Here is a 25087-nt window from a genome sequence, read left to right as displayed (position 1 = left end):
TTTGAATTTCACCTTGTTGTTGGATATTCTTTATTTCTCTAAACAGTCTTGAATTTTCTCTTGGGACACAATTTAGTGTCATGGAAACGGTTTTATTTCTTTAGTTCTTTTATGATTTGTTTGGGGGCCCAGAGCAGGCTCAGTGTGGGGTAATTATCTCCATCAACGAGTAAAGACGCTTCTGAGTATTTTACCCAATGACCCTTGAATTATAAGTTATTTCATTCTTTCTTATGGGAATAGGCACCCTTCCTTACGGTGTGTGAATGCCCAACACTGTTCCCTTCAATTCTGTTAGATGGTTTTTTTCCCCAACCTCGGGTAGTTTCCTTATATACATGCCCTGATCAGTAGACTCATTGTAGATCTCTGGGGTTCTTTCTGTGCAAAACTTTCTCCTCCCTGATACTCGGTCTTGTGAACACTAGCTCTACATTCTCCCCGGATTCTCAACTGGAGGAGTTTGCTTGCATTTTCCATTCTTGTTTCATGGCTTAGAAACTCCTATCATAGTAAACTGAGACAATCAAACATAGGGTTCATCTCATTTACTTTCCATCTCTCAGACATCATTATCTTTTGTTACTTAGTGTCCTGTGTATGGAAAACAGTCATTAAAAATTAATTAATATTTGGTTTTTTGCTTGTTTTAAGTGGGAGTATATTTGATTCCTGCTACTTTATCTTGGCCTTGGAAATGACATCCATTTGTGGTTTAGAAAAACATCTTAATTAAAACTTTGTGAATATTTAATGCATATATAGGATGCTATTACCTAATAGGTCCTCAGTCCTTCTTTGTTGGGCATATTTGTTTTCTCTTGCCCCTATAGCAAATTACTGCACATTTAGCAGCTTACCACAAATTTATTATCTTTCAGTACTGTAGGTAAGAAATCCAGCAGGTTTCACTGGGCTAAAAATCAAGGTCTGAGCAAAGCTGCGTTCCTTTATGTTGCCAGAATTCAATTCCTGTGCTTGTAGGCTGGAGGTCTTTTTTGCTGGCTGTAAACTGAGGGCCATTCCCAGCTTCTTCACCACATTCTTTGTCTCTTGGTTTATTTCTTTTACTTTCAAAGCCAGCAATAGCAGGTTGAGGTCCTTCTCACATTGCAGTACTCTTTTTTTATTTTTTTCAGGAGGGCACATGGGATCTTGTTACTTGGCGGCGTGTAAAGGGGCAGAGAACGATGACAAGTGGAGAAAATTATATAAAATAAAATGGGGCATGTGGGCGGGCCTGGGGGTGGTGCTGGAAAGGACTGGGGGTCAGGGTCCCCGGGGCAGGGTGGGTCTACATCTCCTGGGCTTCGAGCCCCTTCTCCTCGACGCCGTTGGACATGGCATGGCTGCCTTCGTGCAGACGCTTCACCCGGTACGCTTCGAAGTGGATGCTGCTGGTGATGTCTTTGATGTTCTGCATGTGCGTCCTGATAAGGAGGTCCCGAAGGTGGGCAAACTCACAGTGGGTGGTGTTCCCAACTTTGATGGTGCCCCATTTGGTTTTCCGTCCAAGGATCCTCTTCCCATTCACTTGGTACTCATGGTCACTGCCCACCACGGCAAACGGGATCATCTCTCGGAACTTCTCATTCACCAGCCGGTCCTCCGAGTCCTCGTCAAACTCCTTCTGGGGGGACACGTCGATGCCATTGGACAGCAGGTCTGCGGTGATCCAGTGTTTGAAGTAGACCCTCTCCTCCAGGGTCAGCGTGTCGGCCTTGGCGATGACAGGAACAATGTTCGCTACTTTGCTGAGACGCTTCGTAAACTCGATGTCCAGGGGCCTGAGGGAGTGGCCAGTGGCGGGGATAAAGTACAGGCAGCAGTGGACGCGCGTGTCCGGGATGAGCTTCTTCCGGTTAAGGTTGACCTCCTCCTGCAGGTATTTCTCGTACCGGTCGTTGATGAACTTCATGATCGGCTGCCAGCAGTTCTCATTGTTGATGTGGTCCCCGAACCCTGGTGTGTCAATGACCGTCAGCTTCATGCGGACGCCCTTCTCTTCAATATCATGCATGATGGACTTGATCTCAGTGATCTTGGGGATGCGTTCCTCCGAGGTGGGCTGCACCGACTTCCGGCTAATTTTGTACTTGAAGAGGGTGTTGATCAAGGTGGACCTCCCCAAGCTGCTCTGCCCGACCACCATGATGTTGAACCCTGCTTCATGGTCTTCCTGTGCATCTGCTCCAGAATGGAGTCAATCTCCACATAGCCGAAGTCCGCGGGCGCCTTCTCGTTCTGGGGTGCGGGCGCCTGCTTCAGCCCAGCGTCTCTGGGGATGTTGGCCATGTCGCCAGTGCAGCCAAGAGCTGCCCCAGGGGCCCAGCAGCTGAGTCGGGCTGCGCCGGCCGCCAGCAGAGAGCGCGGCCCCTCTTTTTTTTTTTTTTTTAAAGTTTTTATTTCAATTCCAGTTAGTTAACATACAGTGCCATATTAGTTTCAGGTGTACAATGCAGTGATTCAGTACTTCCATACAACACCCAGTGCTCCTCTAAACAAGTGCATTCCTTAATATCCATCCCCTATTTGACCCATTCCCCCCACTCACCTCCCTTCTGGTAACCATCAGTTTGTTCTCTATAGTTAAGAGTCTGTTTCTTGGTTTACCTCTCTCTCCTTTTTTTCCCCCCTTTGCTCATTTGTTTCTTAAATTCCACATGAGTGAAATCATATGGTATTTGTCTTTCTCTGACTAACTTCTTTTGCTTGGCATAATATTCTCTAGCTCTATCCACATCATTGCAAATAACAAGATTTCATTCTTTTTTATGTCTGAGTAATATTCTGTTACACACACACACACACATACACACACACACACACACACCCCTACACCCCACAACTTGTTTATCTGTTCATCTTTCAGTGGTTATTTGAGCTTTTCCTATACTTTGGCTATTGCAGATAATGTTCCTATAAATATCAGGGTGCATGTATCCCTTTGAATTAGTATTTTTGTATTCTTTGGGTAAATACCTAGTAGTGCAGTTGCTGGATCATAGGGTAGTTCTTTTTTTTTTTTTTCTTTTTAATTTTTTTTGTTATGTTAATCACCATATATTACATCATTAGTTTTTGATGCAGTGTTCCATGATTCATTGTTTGTTCATAACACCCAGTGCTCCATGCAGAACGTGCCCTCCTCAATACCCATCACCAGGCTAACCCATCCCCCTATCCCCCTCCCCTCTAGAACCCTCAGTTTGTTTTTCAGAGTCCATCATCTCTCATGGTTCGTCTCCCCCTCTGACATACTCCTCATAGGGTAGTTCTATTTTCAACTTTTTGAGGAGCCTCCATACTGTTTTCCAGAGTGGCCACACCAGTTTGCATTCCCACCAACAGAGCAGGAGGGTTCCCCTTTACCCGTATCCTCACCAACACTGTTGTTTCTTGTGTTGTTAATTTAAGCCCTTCTGAGAGGTAGGAGGTGATGTCTCTTTGTAGTTTTGATTTGTATTTCCCTAATGATGAGTGGTGTTGAGCATCTTTTCTGTTGGCCGTCTGTATGTCTTTGGAAAAATGTCTATTCATGTCTTATGCACATTTTTAATGGGATTATTCATTTTTGGGGTGTTGAGTTTTATAAGTTCTTTATGTATTTTGGATACTAACCTTTTATCAGATATGTCATTTGCAAATATCTTTTCCCATTCTGTAAGTTGCCTTTTAGTTTTGTTGATTTTTTCCTTTGCTGTGCAGAAGCTTTTTATTTTGATATAGTTCCAATAGTTTATTTTTGCTTTTGTTTCCCTTGCCTCGGGAGACATATCTAGAAAGAAGTTGTTTTGGCCAATGTCAAAGAAGTTACTGCCTGTGTTCTAGGATTTTTATGGTTTCAGGTCTCACATTTAGGTCGTTAATCCATTTTGAGTTTATTTTTGTGTATGGTATAAGAAAGTGGAGCAGTTTCATTCTTTTGCATGTTTCTGTTTGGTTTTCCCAACACCATTTGTTGAAGAGATTCTCTTTTTCCATTAGATATTTTTTCCTGCTTTGTCAAAGATTAGTTGACCATAGAGTTGAGGGTCCATTTCTGGGTTTCCTATTCTGTTCCATTGATCTTTTTTTGTGCCAGTACCATACTGTTTTGATCACTGTAGGTTTGTGATACAACTTGAAGTCCGGAATTGTGATGCCTCCAGCTTTGCTTTTCTTTTTCAAGGTTGCTTTGGCTATTTGGGGTCTTTTGTGGTTTCATACAAATTTTAGGATTGTTTGTTCTAGCTCTGTGAAAATGCTGGTGGTACTATGATAGGGATTGCATTAAATGTGTAGATTGCTTTGGGTATTATAGACTTTTTTTTTTTAAGATTTTATTTATTTGACAGAGAGAGACACAACGAGAGAGGGAACACAAGCAGGGGGAGTGGGAGAGGGAGAAGCAGGCTTCCTGCTGAGCAGGGAGCCCGATATGGGACTCGATCCCAGGACCCTGAGATCATGACCTGAGCCGAAGGCAGATGCTTAATGACTGAGCCACCCAGGGGCCCTATTAGAGACATTTTAACAATATTTATTCTTCCAACCCATGAGCATGGACTATCTTTCCAATTGTTTGTGTCATCTTCAGTTTTTTTCATCAGTGTTTTATACTTTTCAGAGTACAGGTTTTTCACCTCTTTGGTTAGGTTTATTCCTGAGTATCTTATTATTTTTGGTGCAGTTGTAAATGGGACTGATTTTTTTTTAATATTCTTTTTTTATTAACATATATTATTTGTTTCAGGGTACAGGTCTGTGATTTATCAGTCTTACATAATTCACAGTGCTCACCGTAGCACATACCCTCCCCAGTGTCCATCACCCAGCTGCCCCATCCCTCCCACCCCCCTCCACTCCAGCAACCCTCAGTTTGTTTCCTAAGATTAAGAGTCTCTTATGGTTTGTCTCCTTCTCAGGGTTTCGTCATTTCATTTTTTTCCTCCCTTCCCCTATGATCCTCTGTCTTGTTTCTCAAATTCCTCAATGGGACTGATTCCTTAACTTCTCTTTCTGTTGCTTCATTATTGGCCTAGGAGTACTAGATTGCTGTACTCTTAATCACTTTTCTACCCTCCTCTTATCTACTTTTAAGGACCCATTGATTATATTGATAATCTAGGATAATCTCTCTGTCTCAGTGTCCTTAATCTTAATGACATCTGTAAAGTTCCTTTTCCTATGTATGGTAACACAGGTTCTAGGGGTAATGACCTATTCTAGACTACTTTATCTAAACTAACTTGTAGAACATGGGTGCCCCATTGATAAAGTCAGGACAGGCCATGGTCTCTGTATGACTAGACTAGGATGCCAATAGAGTGGGAGGCTCATTGAAGGTTTCACCACCTCAGGAGAGTTCCTGTCAATAAAAGAGCTCACCATTGATAAAAATAGAATACCTAAGCTCTAAGGAAGAAGAAAATTTGAAGATGATATGCACATTTTAAAGCTAAATGTGTCAGCTGATGATGATGCTCTTAGTCAAAAGAACCTCCTAGAATTTTAAAATATTGTTTGGGGAATAATCACAAGGTATTTCAAGAATATAAGGTATACAAAAAAGAATCTTGTCTCTTAGGGAGCATTAATTACATAGCAGGCACTATTCTAAACATAATTTTTGCACTCAGGGAGCTCTCATTCTATTGGAGAAGATACATGGATAAAAAATCATATAATAAAGATTATGATAATTCTGTAAGTAGGCATGTGGTTCGCATTTGAGGCATGAATTTAAAAATAGAATAAATTAGATATCAGGGAGTTTGATGAAACTAACCAGATAGATCAAGAAAACACAAAGAGGTCACAAATTACCAGTGTCATAAATGAAAGAGGGAAATCACTACTGATCTGACAGACACAAAAGAATAATAAGAAATATTATAAGCAACATAATGTTCATAAATTCACAAAGTAGATGAAATGGATAAATCCCTTGAATGACACAGACTATCAAAGCTCATTCAAGAAGAAACCCATAACTTGAACTATTTCTATTAAATAAATTAAATTGTAGATAACTCCTGCCCCCCTTCAAAGAATCTTTTTTTTTTTAAATACTTTATTTGAGAAAGAAAGAATGTGAGTGTGCACACAACGGGGGTTGGGGGGGTGAGGACTGAAGGGCAGAGGGACCAGCAGACTTCTTGCTGAGCGCTGAGTGGGGAGCCAACGTGGGGCTTGATCCCAGGACCCTGAGATCATGACCTGAGCAGAAGTCAGATGCTTAACTGACTGAGCCACCCAGGCGCCCCTGAAAGAATCTTTTTTTTTTTTTTAAAGACTTTATTTATTTATTTGACAGAGAGATAGCAAGAGAGGGAACACAAGCAGGGGGAGTGGGAGAGGGAGAAGCAGGCTTGCCGCTGAGCAGGGAGCCCGATGCGGGGCTCGAGCCCAGGACCCTGGGATCATGACCTAAGCCGAAGGCAGAAGCTTAACAACGGAGCCACCCAGGTGCCCCTCAAAGAATCTTTTTGATCCAAGATTGTTTCCCTGTTGGATTCTATGAAATAATTAAGTACTAATAACCTATTCTATGTAAACTCTTCCATAAAATAGAAAAATAAAGAATACTTCCCAACTCATACCAAAACCAAAGATAATACAAGAAAAAAGTCCAATATTTCCTATTATTATAGTCACAGAAATTTTTAACAAAATGTTTTTAAATCAAATCTAGCAAATGTGAAATAAATAATAAATCATGACCAAGTGGGGGTTGCCTCAGGAATATAAAGTTGGTTCAGCATTTTAAAATCAGTTAATGCAATTTGCCACATCATTAGACTGAAAAATAAAGAGCATATCATCTCAATAGAGGAAGAAAAATTATTTGACGAGAGTGAACATATACTTATGAAGAAACTCTGAGCAAGACGAGAGTCTTGAATCTGATAGTGTGCCTACAGAAAACCTATAGGTAATGTACTTGATGCTGGTTGAGGAAATTGTTTTCCCTCGGAGATTAGGAAGAAGATAAGATTGTTCTCATCACCCTTTTCAACATTGGAGAGCTAGGCAAAGTGTAATAAGTAATAAGGCATAAATACATACATACAAAAGGCACATAGATTTAGAAAGGAAAAAATAAAACCATCTGTGTTTAAAGATGACATAATTGTCTACACAGAATTGTAAATTCTTTGAGAACTAATGCATGAAATTAGCAATGTAGTAGGATAAAAATCCAATCTAAAAAATCAATTGTATTTTATATAATGATAACAAACTTGCAATTTGAAATTTAAAAATGTCTTGTAAAAGAACTTTAAAAACTTTGAACTTTGTAGGGATAAATCTAACTGAATAGTTGCAAGATTTGTATGTTGAAAATTACAAAATTACGGCATACATGGAGAGATACACATGGATCTAAAAACTGAATATCTTTAAGATGTTCATTCTCACCAAATTGATCTATAGATTCAGTGCAAGTCCAATAAAAATTTCAGCACGGCCTTTAAAAAAATAGATAAGCTAATTTCAAAATGTATATAAATAACAAAGAACATAAATAGCCAAAATAATTTTGTAATAAAGACCAAATTTGGAAAACACACACTACTTGATTTTGGGACTTACTGTAAAGCTACATAATCAAAAAAGTGTGGTATAGTTTACAAATAAGCGTAAGTCAATGGAATAGAGTAGAGGTCCTTAAATAAACCTAAACATCTTGGGTCAATTAATTCTCAGCAAAGGAGCAAGTAACTCAATGGGGAAGGGAGTATATTTTCAGTGGTTCAGGGACAATTGGGCATCCATGTGAGAAATAAATCTTGCACCAAAAAAAAAAAAGTTAACTTGATATAGATAATGGACCTAAATTTACAAGATACACTTAAGAAGAAAACAGGAGAGAAATCTTTGTGAGTCTGAATTAGGTAAAGATTTCATAGCTGGTTCCCAAAAGGTCAGACCATAAAAGAAAAATCGATACATTGAACTTCATTAAAATTTAACCCCTCTGTTCTTCAAAAGAAATTATTAATAAAATGTAAAAGCAAGACAAAGAATGGTAGAAAACTTTGCAAAGTTCCTATTTGATAAAGACTGATGTTTAGAATAAAGAACTCTTAAGTCAAGGAGATAACCCATTTAAAAGTGGGCAAGTGTTTGAACAGTACTTCACCAAAGAGATATGAATGACAAACATAAAAAAAGATGTTTCAACATTATTGGTCATTAGGGAAATAGAAATTAAAATCATGAGATTTTATTGAACACCTATAAGAATTGTTGAAATTTAAAAGACTGACAATGCCAATTGGTGGTGACTATGCAAAGCAAATGGAACTCTTATACATGCCTGGTAGGGACACAAAATGGTGCAGGACCTTTAGAAAACTGACAGTTTCTTTTACAGTTGAGCATATACTCGGAATGAACCAGAAATCCAGGGGAAAAAAAAGAACCGAGAAAAAAAAAACTGATTTGCACATAAAGACCTGTAAAGAATGTATATAGAAGCTTTCTTTTTAATAGTCCCAAACTAAAAACTACTCAAATGTTCATTAACTGGTGAGTGGGGAGAAAATGTATATCCATACAATGGAATATACTCAGCAATAAAAAGGAACAAACTATTGTTAAATGCAGTAATGTGAGTGAATCTTAAAAGCATTGTGTTAGATAAAAGAAATCAGATACAAAATGCTACATATACTATGTGTCCATTTACATAACATTCTGAACAAGGCAGAACTACAGGGACTTCAACCAGATAGTTGGTTGCCAGATACTAGGGATGGGGCTAAGGGGTCGATTACATAGGGCCGTGAGGGACATTTTTGAGGTGATTAAACTATTCTATATTTGGAATCTGGTGGTGGCAGTTATACAACTATATACATTTGTCAAAACTTACCAAATTTTATACTAACAAAGGGTGCATTTACCTCATCTTTATCCTCAAAAAGCTTATTAGTATGTATTATAGAAAGAGTTCAGACACTTTGATATACTTTTTATACTTCAATAAACCTGACAAATAAAATAAATATCAAGGAATGCCACCACTATTTCTTCTCAGTTGTTTCAGTCAAAGTGTAGACACAAATATTCTCTTTAGTTTAATAAATAACTTAATGATGTTCGTAAATAACTTCATGATGAACAGTCAGGGGATACAGTCAGGGGATACATGACTCCTATGGCCACATACTTTAATACAGTCACCTAGTAGGTTTATATGGATTTGGGAAAGAGTTTGCAGATATAAGATCAAGAGCTAGCAGTAGTTTCAAAGTGCAGGAAGCATAGAAAATGCCTCCCCATTGAATATCTCATATCCAGAGTCCCCCAGTTGGGGCATGGTGCCACAAAGATAAGAACAGGATGCAGTTTCCATTCTCGTTGGAAGAAGGGCTGAATATCTAACAGTGTCTTGGCTCTTTCTCTGAAAAAAAATCTCTTTTCCTAGAGCAAGGGAGGCTCCATGTCTCAGGTGTTTTTAGAAAGGATATCTTACACTCCACAAGACATCTGGAGTTAGGGGAGCTAAGTCTACCCTGATGCATATATACTTTCCATCATGCTTACAAGATAATACCCCTGTAGAATGCAACAAATAAGCAACCAGTTGTGTTTGTGATTAGCCTGAATTTTTAGAGAATGTTTCCATATACTTTGTTGAATTTTCCACTTTGTAAATGTCCTTCAAAGTGATACAGATTATATATATTCTCTTTTCTAGCTCTGGAAGAAATTCAGTAGGTTGTAAGCAAGTCTTTATCATCTTACTCTTAAATATAATCAGTTCAATTTAGCAATTATTTCTTTGAACCTTTAAAGTGTTTCAGACAGTGAAGAGGAAAGGGCAAGGGTTCAAAAGATGAAACACTTGGCCCCTATCCTCAAGAAGCTCACACTTATTAATATGCATGAAAGGAAATTATCAGACCCTTTGATGTACTCACTGTGGCTATGATTATAGATGTGACAATTTCTTGTTTTGACTCTATTCCTTTGTTTTCTTTTGTTTTTAGAGATAAAGGAACAGAAACTACAGATACTTTTTACATTTCATCTCTGATACCTTAACTTTCCTAAATTTTGTTTCTATTTTTCAATAAAATATTAATTAACTATTTATAGAGTATATAGTATGTGCCAGTATTCATTAAAGAAGAGCCTTATTCTGTGTGCTTACATTTTCATTGAAGGCAGGTAATTTCTATACAATCTCCACAGGTAGAAGTATTGGAATGAACACTTTCAAATTATCTATCCATTCATGTGATCTTTTCCTCCCCTTAGAAATATGAATAAATTCTCTGGTTAAATTGGAGAGACCCTGATAGCTATTGGGTAAAATATTGTAGAGGCAGAGTTAGTCCATTGAAAGGCAATATGGTGGTGGTGGTGGGGATTGCTTTTCTCTGGCTTTTTTAGATCTGGTTGCACTCAAGTGAGGAAGGTACTTCTATGTCATCCAACTACATTATGTGTCTTCTAGACCTGGCTTCTCTGTGTTGGAAGTGTACCATTCTCCAAAATCTCTTCTATCAACTGAAAAAATGTATCAGATCATACTCGTCTTCCAGCCTGTTCTCTTTAATTGAAGAAGTAAGTATGTATTCACCAAAGGAGGTGCCTTTACCAATTTAGCTCTATGGGAGTTTTGTGTTTTGGGAGTGATTGTCCCATCATTAATAAATATTATAAATATTTTTATTTTTATTTGATTCATTAAATAAACTTTCACTTAGCATCTGCTATGTGCTAAATGCTTAAAATACAGTGGTGAATGAGATAGCTTTTCTGAAACATTTAAAAATGAAAAAAAGTCAAGAAGAAGTAAAAACAAAAATTAAAAAAAGACCATGTGATAGAGAGTGGCCTAAGAGGTCTTTAAGTGGCATGGTTAGGGAAAGCCTGTCTGAGAGGTGACATTGAAGTTGTATCTTGAATGATGCAGCTCAAGATGAAGCTTGATGGGAGGAAACAAGTGCGTATGGGAAAACTTAGAGGGCAGATCCAGAGGAAGGTCACTGGTGGAGAAGACAGTCTGTCAAAGCCTCTACAGTTATTGCAGTGGAAGGGTGGAGAGTAGCCAAGGGCGACTAGTGAGTAGGTAGCTGAGGGAAAGAGATAAGAAGACACCGTCTACAGTAATTGGCAGCGTTGCTGCTCACTCTCCTTTCATCTTCTTCTTGTACTTCATCTTCACTCATTTCCTGTAACACTTTTCACCATTCTTTGTGAGGCTCAATTTCTTCACCCAGTATTCTAGAACTGTCTGATACAACTAGTATTATTACTGTTATTATTTTGAAGAATGTAAGCCTTCACCTGAAATCAGATGAGTAATATTTTTCTTTCCTGGAAGATTCTAACTAGAGTATAATCATATGTAGTTTTTGAGGTCTGTACTTATATTCATTTGTATCACTGAATCTGAAATTATCTGTGCTATTTGAACCCACAATATTCTGTTTTAAATTATTTTCACAAGGAAGCTTTAAAATAGTTGCACATTTTAAAAATCTCTGTGAGTTATTTCATGAAACTCAGGATCTTCCTTGTATATTTTATCTTATATACTTAATATTTGGGGCTTTCTTCCTTTTTTTCTGTCTTTAGGTTTCTCTGGGTTTTATTTTAGTTCTATCAATAGCTAGTCATTCTTCTTAGCAGTCACTGCATTACACAACTGCAGCAACTGACCCTTAACATACTCATAACATTTACAGAATAAATGGTTCTTTATCCAGTTATTTCCCAGGGGAAACTAACCCTTGGGTGTGGAAGTGGGATTCCTCAGCTAAATGCACGTTTGACATAACCAGGTACCTAAACAGACAGTTGTTCCACTACTGAAGATTGTCTGAGTGGAACGCCTAAGCACTCATGGTGGTCTTAAAAGAAAGTAAGAGACATCTGTCAGGATCCTCCAAGCAGTTCAGCTTTCTAATCAGACCATCTGAATTCCTGAGTGAAAGATAGGAAAAAAACCCTGCCTACCCATAGGGCAGTCACTCAACAGTAATAAAGCAGATGTTTAAACAAGGTACACTTAGCCATGTCTGTCAGTCTGTCATTTAGTGAAGAGGTGGGTGCACAGTGGAGAGCGAGGGGGGACGGAGGAACAGATTAGGGAGAAGAAGCAAAGAATCCTGCTAGACCTGAGTGTATAAGCAGTTGATTTGCAGATACAGAGACAATGACTTAAAATAGCAGTGTTGCAGCCTTAAACACTTGTTGTAAGTCTGAAACGGTAGCTGCAACTTAGTAATTTTGAAAGATATCCAGAGAGAAAAGGCTGGGTCGGTGCTAGAGAGCCATGGTTGAAAAGGAGAATGTATGTTATGTGTACTGTCTTTCGTATGCATTATTTTGGTGAGCACTTGGGGCATTTGGCCAGGGTATGTAAATTTTTGTGGTACATATCCAGAGAATAATTTTCATAAGGACCTACTGTTTTAGTTTGTTTGGCAGTGATGTAATAGAAAGTATGTGTCTGGTATTTGGTACTGGGTGAATCTGAGATCTGATTTTCTCATATGTAAAATGGTGGCAATAATATAACCTTTGAAGAGCTGTTATAAGAACTGGAAGTTAAGTAGATAAAATCTATGACAAATATAACCATCATTAGTTTAATGGTGTGTTCTCTTGTAAGTTGTAGAGATTGTTACTGGTAACCTATTTTGCGATTGGAGTGGAAGCATGGGACTCCAAGGGGAGAACTCTTCATGGAAATGTAATAGGAATATCTGAAAACTGGGGGAAGACTCAACCCAATGTTGTTGGGATGAGAGGCTGTAAATATGGCACTGGTGGAGTGTATACTAGGGGATATTTGTAGTTAGGTGTATCTAAGCAGTGGTGCAGCCTGCCTCACAGTTCATTTTACCAGGGGTTGCTTAGGGAGGAGGTAACGTATAGATTCATGTGTATGCACACATAGATGTTTTATAAGTTGGTGAATGTGCCTGGGGAGAGGGCTACATTTGCCAATGTGCGACATCTGTTCCATGCAAACTGTTTACTTGTCTATGGGAAAATATAAATCCAAAACAAAGTAATAGGACAACTTTCAGGCATATTGTCATACTCAAAATTAAAAATTTAAAATCTGCTTTCAATGCAGCATCAGAGAATTCATAGATGGGCTCGAGAGGATCCTTGGAACCCACCGATAACAAATGTGAAATTTTGTATGTACATTTTCCTGGGCTGAATTTTCATAGTTTCTATTTTCAAAAAGGTTTTCTGATATTTATAGGAAGTTAAACATCCTTGTTTTATGCCATAGAATTAGATAAGATAAAGAAAACTAACTGATGTCCAAAGATTTTGAAATCTGATGTTTAGTGGTCAGGTGGTGTCTTTCAATTGGATCTATTTATATCCTTTGAATTATCATCATCAGCAAGTGACTAATAGTAGACAGGTTGTACAAGCAGCTTGAAATATTCCCTCCAGTTCCTATCTAACATTTTTTTTTCAAGTTCTCTTCCTTTAGTTTCCAAATTTTCTAAATTGAATTATGATCAATTTTGGGGTACTGGGTGAAACTGATGGAGATGAGTCATGTAAAAGCAAATAGAATAAAAAGATAGCTAGCTGGCTGAAAGGCTTCTCTAGAGAGTTTGTGAGAATTTATGAAGAAATCTGTCACGTTAGGTATAAAATAGTTGGAGGGTGTATGAAATAAAGGCTGACTCATAGAAGTTCCTACAAGGCAAGTTTTATGCCAGTTCATTACTCTCGAAGAATCAAAAGAAGTGATTCCTACATTATAATTTTGAGGCAGATATCTCTTTAAGAATGCAGTCATCAAATATAGAAACTGGCTTTTGGGTTTTTTTGCATTGAGAAGGTAAAAGTGGACATATATTATATTCCAGATATTTATATGTTATTTATTGAATACCCAGTGAAGAAAATACTATTTCAGTCCTATTTTAATGATGAGAAAGTTGATGATTAAATCATGTAGGCAACTTGATACAAGTCTCACCATAAATTGTGGAGGTAGGAATCAAACTCAGTCAACTCATTAAGCTACTGACAAAGAAAGGACTGTAAAACATCAAACTAAGGTATGTAGTGTAGTTGTGTTGATGATTAATACGATACTGCCATTACTAAATGTTACACTAATTAGTGGAGAAAGCATTACTGCTGCTGTAATAATACGGGCTCACAGACATTCAAAGCAAGAAGTCATTCACAATTCTGTGCCTTTCTACCTGCTATAGCCATTCTCACCTTGCACAGTGGATGCTATATTTATTATTTTTAATTCCTTCCATGGATTTCAATATAGTGTGGTTTAATTTTAAGCAGCTCTAACATGGTTTTTGGAAGGTACATTTTAGCAGTTGTCCTGGAGGCTTTAATAAATTTGGCCAGTCATTCTAGCCTTTCCTTTTGGTCTAGGAGACATGTACTGTGAAGTCCATGGGAGAAACTGGCATCACAAAGCAAGAGTCCTATACATAATGAAATATAAAGGTAATGAAGTGTCACATTGCTCCATTACAGAAAAAAGGAGAAACTGTTATCTTTTGTGATTGGTATATTACAGGGGACATGGATGTTTTTCATAAATAAACACTAGTGTATTTTTATGAAACACTGTACTAGTGTAGTTTTATGAAACCAAACTGCTGACTCAGAAAGTTTTATTTTATTATCTATTTTCATTATTTTTAAAAGATTTTTATTTGTCAGAAAAAGAGAGAGAGAGAGCACAAGCAGAGGGAGCGGCAGGCAGAGCAGGCAAAGGGGGAAGCAGGCCCCCCGCCCAGCAGGGAGCCCAATGTGGGGCTCAATCCCAGGACCCTGGGATCATGACCTGAGCTGAAGGCAGACACTTAACTGACTGAGCCACCCAGGCATCCCAGAAGAATGTTTTAAAGCATGATTAAATATGAAGATAATAATATAACTGCAGACTCCAAGCAGTAAGGCATAGTTGAACATTAGTGAATATTTTTAGTATCAATGACATCTTCTTAATTCTTTCACTCATATATTCATTCATATACTTCACAAACATTTTTTTTAAAGATTTTATTTATTTAATTGCCAGAGAGAGAGAGAGAGAGAGCACAAGTAGGCAGAGTAGCAGGCAGAGGGAGAGGGAGAAGCAGGCTCTCCGCTGAGCAGGAGTTGGACGTGGGACTTGATCCCAGGACCCCAGGATCATGACCTGAGCCGAAGGCAGCTGCTTAACCGACTGAGCCACCCAGGCGCCCCTACTTCACAAACATTTAATGAGCACATATTATGTAGCAGGACCTGTGTTTGATATCACAGTAATTTAAAAATGAAATAGAGAAGATCTTTAAAAGAGCTTTAGTTTCTCCCAATCACAGATAGTCTGTCTGTAAGTGAGAACATATTTTTCTGCATAACATTATGAAATTATGTGACTGCAGAATCAGAGTTGTTTAGTTGTATCTGGATTTCTGATGGAAACTGGTTGCATTCAAAAGGATGTAATGTCATATGTTGCTGAGGTCCTAATCTATCCACATCTTACATGATGCCTGCACAATGTTCTGATGAATGATTATTTCTCTCTTCTCTTCCTTTTCTTTGACCTCATGATGTAACATTTATAATCAGGGTTGAAACTTGGAATGAAAAGTAGGTACGGGGTTTTGCCTAATTTATTCCTGGTTTTTCAAGGATGCTTATCCCCCCCTAAAATCAGTGAATACATTTTAGTCAATTCACTTGATCTCTTTGAATTTTGACACTTTGACTATGTCCTCATTTTTTTCAAATAGTTTTTCTTTGGCTCTAATAAACACTCATTCTCGGTTACCTTCTGGATGCGCTTCCTATATTGTCCAATGTCTGAAAATCATTGTTTTGTATATTTTTGTCTGCTTTATGTCAAGAGGTAGGATAAATTTGGTCCTTCTTATAACATCAAGGATGGAAGCAGAAGTTTGAGTATTCTTTTAAAGTATTAACAATTGTATTAACATTGGAGGAACATTCAGCATGAAAGTACTTACTGTAGCTACTCCAGCTATCTTTTGGTTAGTGTTAGCATGGTATATATTTTTCCATCCACTTACTTTTAATCCATATGTGTCTTTATATTTAAAGTGAGTTTCTTGTAGAGAATATATATTTGGGATTTGTTTTTTGATCCTTTCTGACACTCTCTTTCTATTGATGTATTTAGATTCTTGGCATTTAAAGTAATTATTGGTATAGTTGGATTAAAATATGCCAGCCATATCTGTCACTGTTTTCTATTTATTACCCTTGTTCTCCATTCCTATTTTTGTCTTCCACTAATTTTTGCCTTTTGTGGTTTTAATTGAGCATTTTATGATTCCATTTTCTTTCCTAGCTTATTCATTTTACTTTTTTCTTAAACTTTTTTTTTAATGGTTGCCTTACAGTTTGCAATATACATTTACAATTAATCCAAGCCACATTCAGTTAATAGTATACCACTTCACAGGTAGTGCAAGTACCTTATGATAAAATATTCCTAATTTCTCCCTCTCATTGCTGTCATTCATTTCTCTTGTATATAAGCTATAGCAATCAAATACATTGCTGCTATTATTATTATTTTGAAAAAAATATTACCCTTTAGTTCAATTAAGTATAAAAAGATAAAATTTTTAGTTTTAACTTCACTTTTTTCTCTAATGCTGCTTAGGTCTGAGTTGCTGATCTATATCATTTTCCTTTTCTCTGAAAAACTTTTTTTTTAACATTTCTTTGAAGGCACATCTACTGGCAATAAATTCCCTCAATATTTGAGTAAGTTTTAAATTCTCTTTTCCTTTTGAAGGATAATTTTGGAGGATACAGAATTGGAGGTTGGTGGTGGTGGTTGGAGGTTGGTTGTGTTTCTTTTTTTAATCTCAACACTTCACGTATTTCACTCCACTCTCTTCTTGCTTGCATGGTTTCTGAGAATTAGGACATAATTCTTATCTTTGTTCCTCTGTATGTAAGAGAGCTTTTTCCTTTGGCTTCTTTCAAGGTATATTCTTTATCTTTGATTTTCTGCAGTTTGAATGTGATATGTAGGTGTAGTGAGTTTGTTTTTAGTTTATTTCGATGTTTATTTGCACTTTCCTAAGCCTCCAAAATCTGTGGTTTGGTGTCTGACATGAATTTGATAGAAATTCTCAGTCATTATTACTTCAAATATTTCTTCTGTTCTTTTCCCTTTTTTTCTCCTTCTGATATTCCCATTACATATATGTTAACCTTTTGTAGTTATCCCACAGTTCTTTTCTTTTTCTTTTCAGTCCTTTTTTTTCCTCTTTCCTTTTCAGTTTCTACTGACGTATCTTCCAACTCAGATTTTCTTCCCTCAATCTCATACCAAAAATATACCTCATTTCTCTTATAGTGGTTTTGGCTTCTAGCATTTCTTTTTTATTTTTTCTTAGAATTCCATCCCTATGCTTACATTTCCCATCTGTTCTTGCATGTTGTCTACTTTTTCCTTTAGAGTCTTTAGCATGTTAATCACAGATCATTTAGGTTTCTGCACTGATAATCCCAACATTCGTGCCATATCTCTTTCTGGTTCTGATGCTTGCTCTGTTTCTTCAAACTCTGTTTTTTTCCTTTTATTATACCTTGAGATTTTTTTTTTAATTGAAAGCCAGACATGACATACTGTAGTAAATAGGTCTTTAGTAATTTGGGGGGAAGATATGGGAGGAGGAGAAAAGATCCATAGTCCTGTGATGAGGTCTCAGCCTTTTAGTGAGCCTTTGCCGCTGGGGTTGTGAGCTTCACAAGTGCTTCTCTTCCCCACCTTCTTAGGTCAGACAGGATGGCTAGAGAGTGCTGGAATTACTTACTTATTTCCCTTCTCCCAGGTTGGTTAGGCTCTGATATTGCCCCGATAGTGTAGGTTATACTAAAATAGTTTCTCTTGGGGGTAGGCTTTGTTAAGAAAATAGAATACTTTGACATATATCAAGATGGTTATTTTTTTTCTACCCCTGCTAGAAGCAGAAAGGGATTTTTCTCTTGCATTTGCTGTGAGAACATGATAGAACTCTTGGAGGTAAAACTCACAAAAGTGTCTGGTCTTTCTGGAATTTTTAACTCTCAGTTTTGTCCATGTTGAGCCTCCAGCAATTTGTCAATGACAATTCAGGTTTTCCTACCCAATACTAGTTCCTAGGGAAGTTTCTACTCATGAGTTTCTCTCCAATAGTGATTCTCTGTATCCACCTGTTTGTCTCTCTAATTTTTGTGGGCAGCAGTTTGCCTTATGATCTCACTTTGGTAATGAATCTAAGAAGAGCTGTTGATTTTTCAGTTCAACTTTTTAAAAAAACTTATTTATTTGAGAGAGAGAGAGCAACGGAGGGGCAAAGGGAAAGGGAGAGAACCTTAAGCAGAATCCCCACTAAGCATGGCGCCTGATGGGGGGCTCGATCCCATGACCCTGAGATCATGACATGAGCTGAAATCAAGAGTCAGTTAACTGATTGAGCCACCCAGGTGCCCCTCAGTTCAAGTTTTTATTTGTTAGGACAGAATGATGACTTCCAACCTTCTTACATACCAGAGTGGAAATTAGAAGTCTCTGAAAGTACACATAATTAAATGTAAATTATTTACATCAAATGCTCTTCTAAAATGCTGATATTTCTTGTTTGACAAGACTTTTAGCAACTTAGAGAATCTTCTAAGAATCCTCTGTGTTCTGAAAAGTTTTGCAAAGGGAATAGCATGACTGGCACTGTTAACATCATTGAACCAACTTGTATTTTCTGAATGCCTATATGTCAGGCATGACCCTAGGTCTTTTGACATATATTATCTTATTTAATTTCTATGTACACTTCCTGTTTTTACATGGGAAGGACATAGGTTGAGGAGCGTTATGCTGTTATTTGCTATTAAGTTATGCTATTGGATGACAGGTTTGAACTTGTCTTTCTGACTTATGTTATTCCCAGTTGATAATCATGCTTTTCTGGTGAGTATTCTTTCTTCTCCAATTGCTAAAATAGTCAAAATTGTCTTTGACCTTCCAGAGGAAAAGGGATTATCTTGAGAAGCATAAGTATATTGGGAAAAAGAAAATTCCTTGTCATGCAATTCCTACATCTTGTCACGGTTATTAGAATGGGGAATTTTGATGGGTACTAAACACAAATGTGAAATGTTATTTCTCTAAAATTATGATGTCAATGGCCTGAGCACCTTGAAGACAGCTACCAATATTCTACACTGACCCATAATTAATCTATCTAGTTTGCCTCTATTTATTATCTTTAATTACTGAAGGATACATAACTGTGTTATTTTTAATTTCTCTTCTATGTGTCTATGGTGGAAGCTCAGAGATTGTAGACTAAAGATAGTTTTAGCCTAAGGAGACTAATAAGAGCTCAGAAAGGTGGGCAAGATAATGTGGTCATCAGCCTTTCAGAAATTATATACCCGTTTTCAATTAAAATACAATAATATAAATTATTTATTAATAGATATTGGGAAAATTTGGTGGAGATATATATACACATAGTATCATGAGGCAGATATATAAATGTAGGTTGTTATTTAGGCAGCCAGATTTCATTTGAGCTTCTCCAGATCAAATAGAAATAATTTTGAAACTAATAGATTATAAAATTAGGGGTTAAACTGAAATTCACTCTAAGTAAATCTACAAAATATTTATAGTTGAAACACTGATGCTATTAGTTTTATTTTGGTATTACTACTATTTGTATAGAATATTATGAGAATTGAATTGAATTGTTATAAGCAAAAGATTAAGGTAGATGTCATAATTCTGGTTATCATAACATTTATCACACTTTATTGAAATATCCATGAGTTCTGAGGAGTCTTATTCAGGAAACTTTGTTTAAGGAAGATTCTTTTAATATTTGGGATTAGATGGCCAAGAGCCAAGAGACTGGAATAGGAACATCTTTCTAGTTCTGGAATTTCTCCTAAGCTCTGAACTAGAAAATATGCCTTTCTAGGATCACGATGATTTAATTCTGTATTTGCTGAAACATGGATCACCTTAAGTTGCCCTCCTTCCTCAGTAAGCTCAAATAAATAGGCAGGTACAGTAGAAGTAGCATGAGCTTTGGCATGATCAACTTACTGCATCTGGATTTATATATCAACTTACTGTATTTGCTTTGTCATTTCAAAATAGCAAGCATGATAATTATCATACAGGAATGTTACAAGGATCCAATGAGATACTATAACTAAATTAACCAGCATGGATTTTGACATATAGTAGAGATTTAATAAATGTTTGTTGATTAAATACATTACTGAAAATTTTATATAAAAATTAAGGCACCTATCTTTCTCTCATCAAAGAGAATACATAGGCAGAGTTAGGAGTTAAAGAGCAAGGTAAGGAAAAAAATAAACAGTAATTTGAAGAAACACAATGATAGACATTTTGACTTAGAAAATAAAGTTCCTGAAATCCTCACTGCCAGGTTCCTAAGATAGAATGTTTACTCAATCTGGAATATAAGTGGAACCATTTGAGAAAGAACTAGCCTCAGAGAAGCCAAAGATTCTATCTGTATCTTAGCCCAATTTTAGCACATTGATGTTCCACAGATCTTTAAATAAACTCTTAGGAATTAGAAAGGAGAAACAACGGCACTGCCAAAAAAAAAAAAGCTATCATGTGTTTGTTAATTGTGGGAAAATTTTATAAATTATTTTGACAAATAATAATGGGGTCAATTTTAAGAATATACTTCCTGCCCATAGAGTAAAGTTACATGCTGTCCCATTTAAGACAGTAGTTAGACATGACTTATAGAAACCTTCAGACCACAACATCGATGAAAGCACACCAGTCAGCTCTCCTTTTGAGAGAGAACCTGCTACAAAGAAGTGTTCACCACAGTGTTCATACTGATGTCAGACTCTCCTCAGCCTTCTCCCAGCCAGTGACTAGAATCAGACCATTTCTGCCAAAAGCAGGGTTCCTCTTGACAGGCAGTCTTTGTTCTGGGGATCCCTGCTGGCCTGATGGAGACCTTCTCAGAACTGTATTGTAGTCGGAGGCTCTTCCCACACATGTCCTCTCGTTCCTGTATCTGCCTGCAGGGGTCAGACCGGCATCATGGTTTAAGGCTCTTCTCTCTACTATTGTTCCCTTCCCCTTATCCTCCATAGGTGCCCCCCCCCCCCAGATTTCTTGCATTTCTAATTACGTCTTGGTGTCTGCTTCCCAAACAGCCTGAATTGATACACAGAGAACGCTAAACAAATGTGTTTCTATAGAATTAATTACCACCTAGTAATTAATTATATTATTCCATTTCCCCGTGTATCCAGAAATACCTCTTTATACCAAGAGTCTTTATAATTAATGGATTATGGATTGTTTTTTCTGATCACACACTTGAAGTGTACTCTGTAGTGAAATGAACTGTTTTTTGTTTTGTTTTGTTTTGTTTTTCACAGTCCCCTAAAACGATCCTAGATGCCCATGAGACCTGTCATACCTAGATCCCTTTCCAAGCCTTCTCCATTCATTTCTCTAATACATATTTATTGATTATCTGTTAGGTAATCAAGGCACTGAGAACACAGTAGGAAACAAAATAGTCCTGTTTCCTATCCTTATGGGAAGAAATAGGCATTAAATAATCATAAACACAATGGACCAAAACAGGCTTATATATGGAAAAAGGAAAAGTGGAGGAATGAATAAGATTGAAAGGAAGTAGAGAAGTAGGAGAAAAAACAGGAATTGTGGTGTCATGGAAGTCAAGAGAGAAGAATTTTAAGTATACTTAATTGTGTTGAATACTCATGAGAGCCCAAGCAGGTGAAGAATGAAAAGTGTCCTTTGATCTGGCAGCATGGGAATCATTGGTGACCCTACTAATGTTGCTGGTGAACTGAGGGAATAGAGACCTGTTTGATGAGACTGGGGGCTTAATGTTAGATGAGGAAGTAGATCCTAGATGAAGAATATAGACAACTCTTCCTGAGATTTGGCTATGAAGGAGAGGTAAGAAGGAACGGTATTTTAATGTGGTTGAAGGAGGACTTTGCAAGAGAGCAGCTACTGGAGCATTTGGTAACTTATGACAAGGGATCACTTAAGAGTACAAGACTACAGAGACAGCAAAGAGACGGGATACCTACTTTCTTTCTGTTAGCAATTTCTCCTCTTGCTTTCCATCGCAAATCAAATTCCAAATGTCCATAGCTTGATTGAAAATCTAATGGTCTCAGAAACTGTTGACACAAAGACATCTCTTTATCTGAACAGCATGTGAAGTCTGATAAACTTCTCACTGAAGAGGAGAGCACACATTTGAGTGGGGCAGAAACTTCCCTCAGCTAAAATGAAGTTACACATATATTTAAAAATACAGAAGCTTAAATAATTTAGGGTGGTAAGTAGTGTCTAAATATTCATATCACTCAATTGATTTTTTAAAAATTCTACAGATGCAGAAAACATTAAAAGGAAATCCCTGAGAGGCTTGGAATTTTGAAAGACTGTAGGACCTGACTTTACCTGCTTTAGGATTTCAAATGATTTAAGCCATTATGATAATAATGTGGATTTTGCTTTTAGAATTTATGTTTTGTGCTTCTGAATTCATTATTTAGGCATGAAAACTTGAATGATCTCTGAGGAATTTAACCTTTGTGGCGTGGTGACTACCAAGTAGGGAAAACATTTTTGTTTTGTCCCCTTAGTTGTTAAACATTTCTTAATTCAGTGAGAATTTTGAAGATGATATAAGAAGAAAATAAATTCAAGAATATGAATTACTGTTATTGAACCAAAATGGCTGGAGGTGTTACTTTTTTCAGGCTTATTTTCTCATTCTGTTTCAGAGCATTGTTCTTGGTAAAACATGAATGTAGATATTATGACTTGTAATCTATCAATAGAAAACTAATCAATGCTAACATTACTTTGAACTCTTAAGATTCCATAATTCTGCATTAAATTCCTTCCAAGGTACACTTCAGAGACCTTAGAGACTTGGTCTCAGTTTTGTAGATGTGCTTTAAAAATCTTAGTTTAAAAATTAAAGGAAGTTTTGTATTGATATTAGTTATAGAACCATAGAATTTTAAGCCAGGAAGGGACTTTGGGAATCCTTTATGGCTCTCAGTCCAAAAGGCACTTGAAATGCTATGTAAAATTTTATTTATATGTGCACAGGTCAGATTCTTAGAGATTTCATCAGATTCTTAAAGTGACTGACACAGAAGAAACAAACATCTGAAACTGCATTTTATAGAGGAAAAAACCCAAATGCGTTGAGAACCAAAGCCTTTCCCAAAAGCACACAAAATTTTAGTGGGGGCAATTTGTATTATTACAACATTCATTTAATTCTGAAGCCCATAAAATCAAACCAGACATATTCAGACTTTTTTTTTTTTACTGCCCAACTTATTTATCAGGCTCAATGTGCATGACTCTGTTATTTAGGTGCTTTGGCAAAGTTTTAATTTTATTTATAAGAAAAATTCAAAAAGTAAAGGGAAGTAGACATCTTTGCCATCACTGGGAAACATAAAGAAAAGACTATTAAAATGAAATTAATTAGATGCTGAGAGGAAAGGTACATCAGTATTTTGCATTGCACTAGCCCCATGCTAACATGATCAGTTCAAATCTGAGAAGAAATGGGATGTGTCCACTATTTTTGTGTTTTTCTATTTCAGAAGTGAATAGACATCTCTATAGAGCCCAGCTGCTATTTCCATTGACTTAATGAGTTTCTTAATGCACCCCATTGTGCCTCAGTATTCAAGAAACATATGGTACATTTAACTCTTAACTGTGGATTTGACTTTTTTGTTTATTTTCCACCTGTGACTTAATAGTTTCTTTAAGAAATCGTATATATATAGACACATATATATGATATAGATCATATGATATATGACAGTTGTGCTATTTGTATGGATATATGAATAAAATAGCTTTTTTCTTAAATGTTAGCAATAACTCTGTTCTAGAAAAGGAAAAACTAAAAATAAATAAAAACCCACCCTCATTTTAAAGCAACTGTAAATGTTTAAGGCTTTTTGGAAAAGTGATAAGAATCTAGGAAAAGTGACAACAAAAAGGTTTAAGGTCAGTAACTTGATCTACTAGGCAGGATATCATGAAATAATTGCATAAATGGCCTAAAAAATTAAACATGGGCATTCTTATAATACAAAGATATTGAATCAATAAAAGATGTCTTAAGAACAGAAATGCAATCAGTCAGGGATTCAGAAAAAATGGGAGGAGAACATCAATAAATGGGTAAGTTCCTTATTTTTTTTCTGGTAATGATTTTCCTGAATGTCATTTGATAATGAATCTCAAGTTATAAGTCTTCACATACATCTTAGTACACCATTATAGATGACTAATTATTGTAAAGCTCAACATGAGCATTAAGTAATTCCCTGGGGCCACCTGAAAGAGCCCGATGTGAACTGCATTATGGCACTGGGTTTTGATGTGCACCTATTATTTTCCAAGCTTTGACTTTGAAGACATTGATCAAAAACTCCCACCTTCTACCATGCACAATAACCCTGTCAGAGGCCTGACAACACCTCGTAACAACCACCTTATGCTCACAAAGAAATGAATTTCAAAACCAAAAGATGTGAATGGCTGAGAGCCAGGGAGGAACCGATTTACCAAATTTACTTGTTTAGAATCCTTGTTGTGAAGGGAAGCCATTTTTTTTTTTTTTTTTTTTTTTAACTCACACAGCTTTTTAATTGGGATACTTCTAATGAAAGCTCCAGAAGACAGACTCTGGCACAGCAAAGGATAGAAGAAAAAAAGGCAGAAATGTGTAATTCCTTTCGAAGTTAATTTCATCATATTTTATAACAATAATTTACAAAACATTATTTTCTAGGTCCTATGGCAATTCTTCATGAAGAAATAGGGAGTCGATATTTGAGGAATTGATCTACATATCCTTTTTGTGTTCAATCAATGGAATACAGTAGGAAATAGCACATTAAAATGTTTCTGCTTTTTAAAGTTAACTATTTTGTTTTCTAAATGGGCATATATGAACTTTTCCTTTGTAAATTTTTATTTTGGGAAAGCCTTTAACCATTTTTTTCTAATGCTGAATGG

General features: G+C 36.7%; 1 pseudogene; it reads right to left on the bottom strand.

The window, feature by feature from the left end:
• Nucleotides 1–561: 561 nt before the first annotated feature.
• LOC112809596 (septin-9 pseudogene) lies at nt 562–2366 on the bottom strand (annotated as a pseudogene).
• Between the last annotated feature and the right edge of the window lie 22721 nt (nt 2367–25087).

Source organism: Callorhinus ursinus, unplaced genomic scaffold, assembly GCF_003265705.2.
Source record: "Callorhinus ursinus isolate GAN/ISIS: 27379988/994484 unplaced genomic scaffold, GSC_fseal_2.0 scaffold42, whole genome shotgun sequence".
Classification (NCBI taxonomy): domain Eukaryota; kingdom Metazoa; phylum Chordata; class Mammalia; order Carnivora; family Otariidae; genus Callorhinus; species Callorhinus ursinus.
This window is presented reverse-complemented; position numbering and strand designations above follow the sequence as displayed.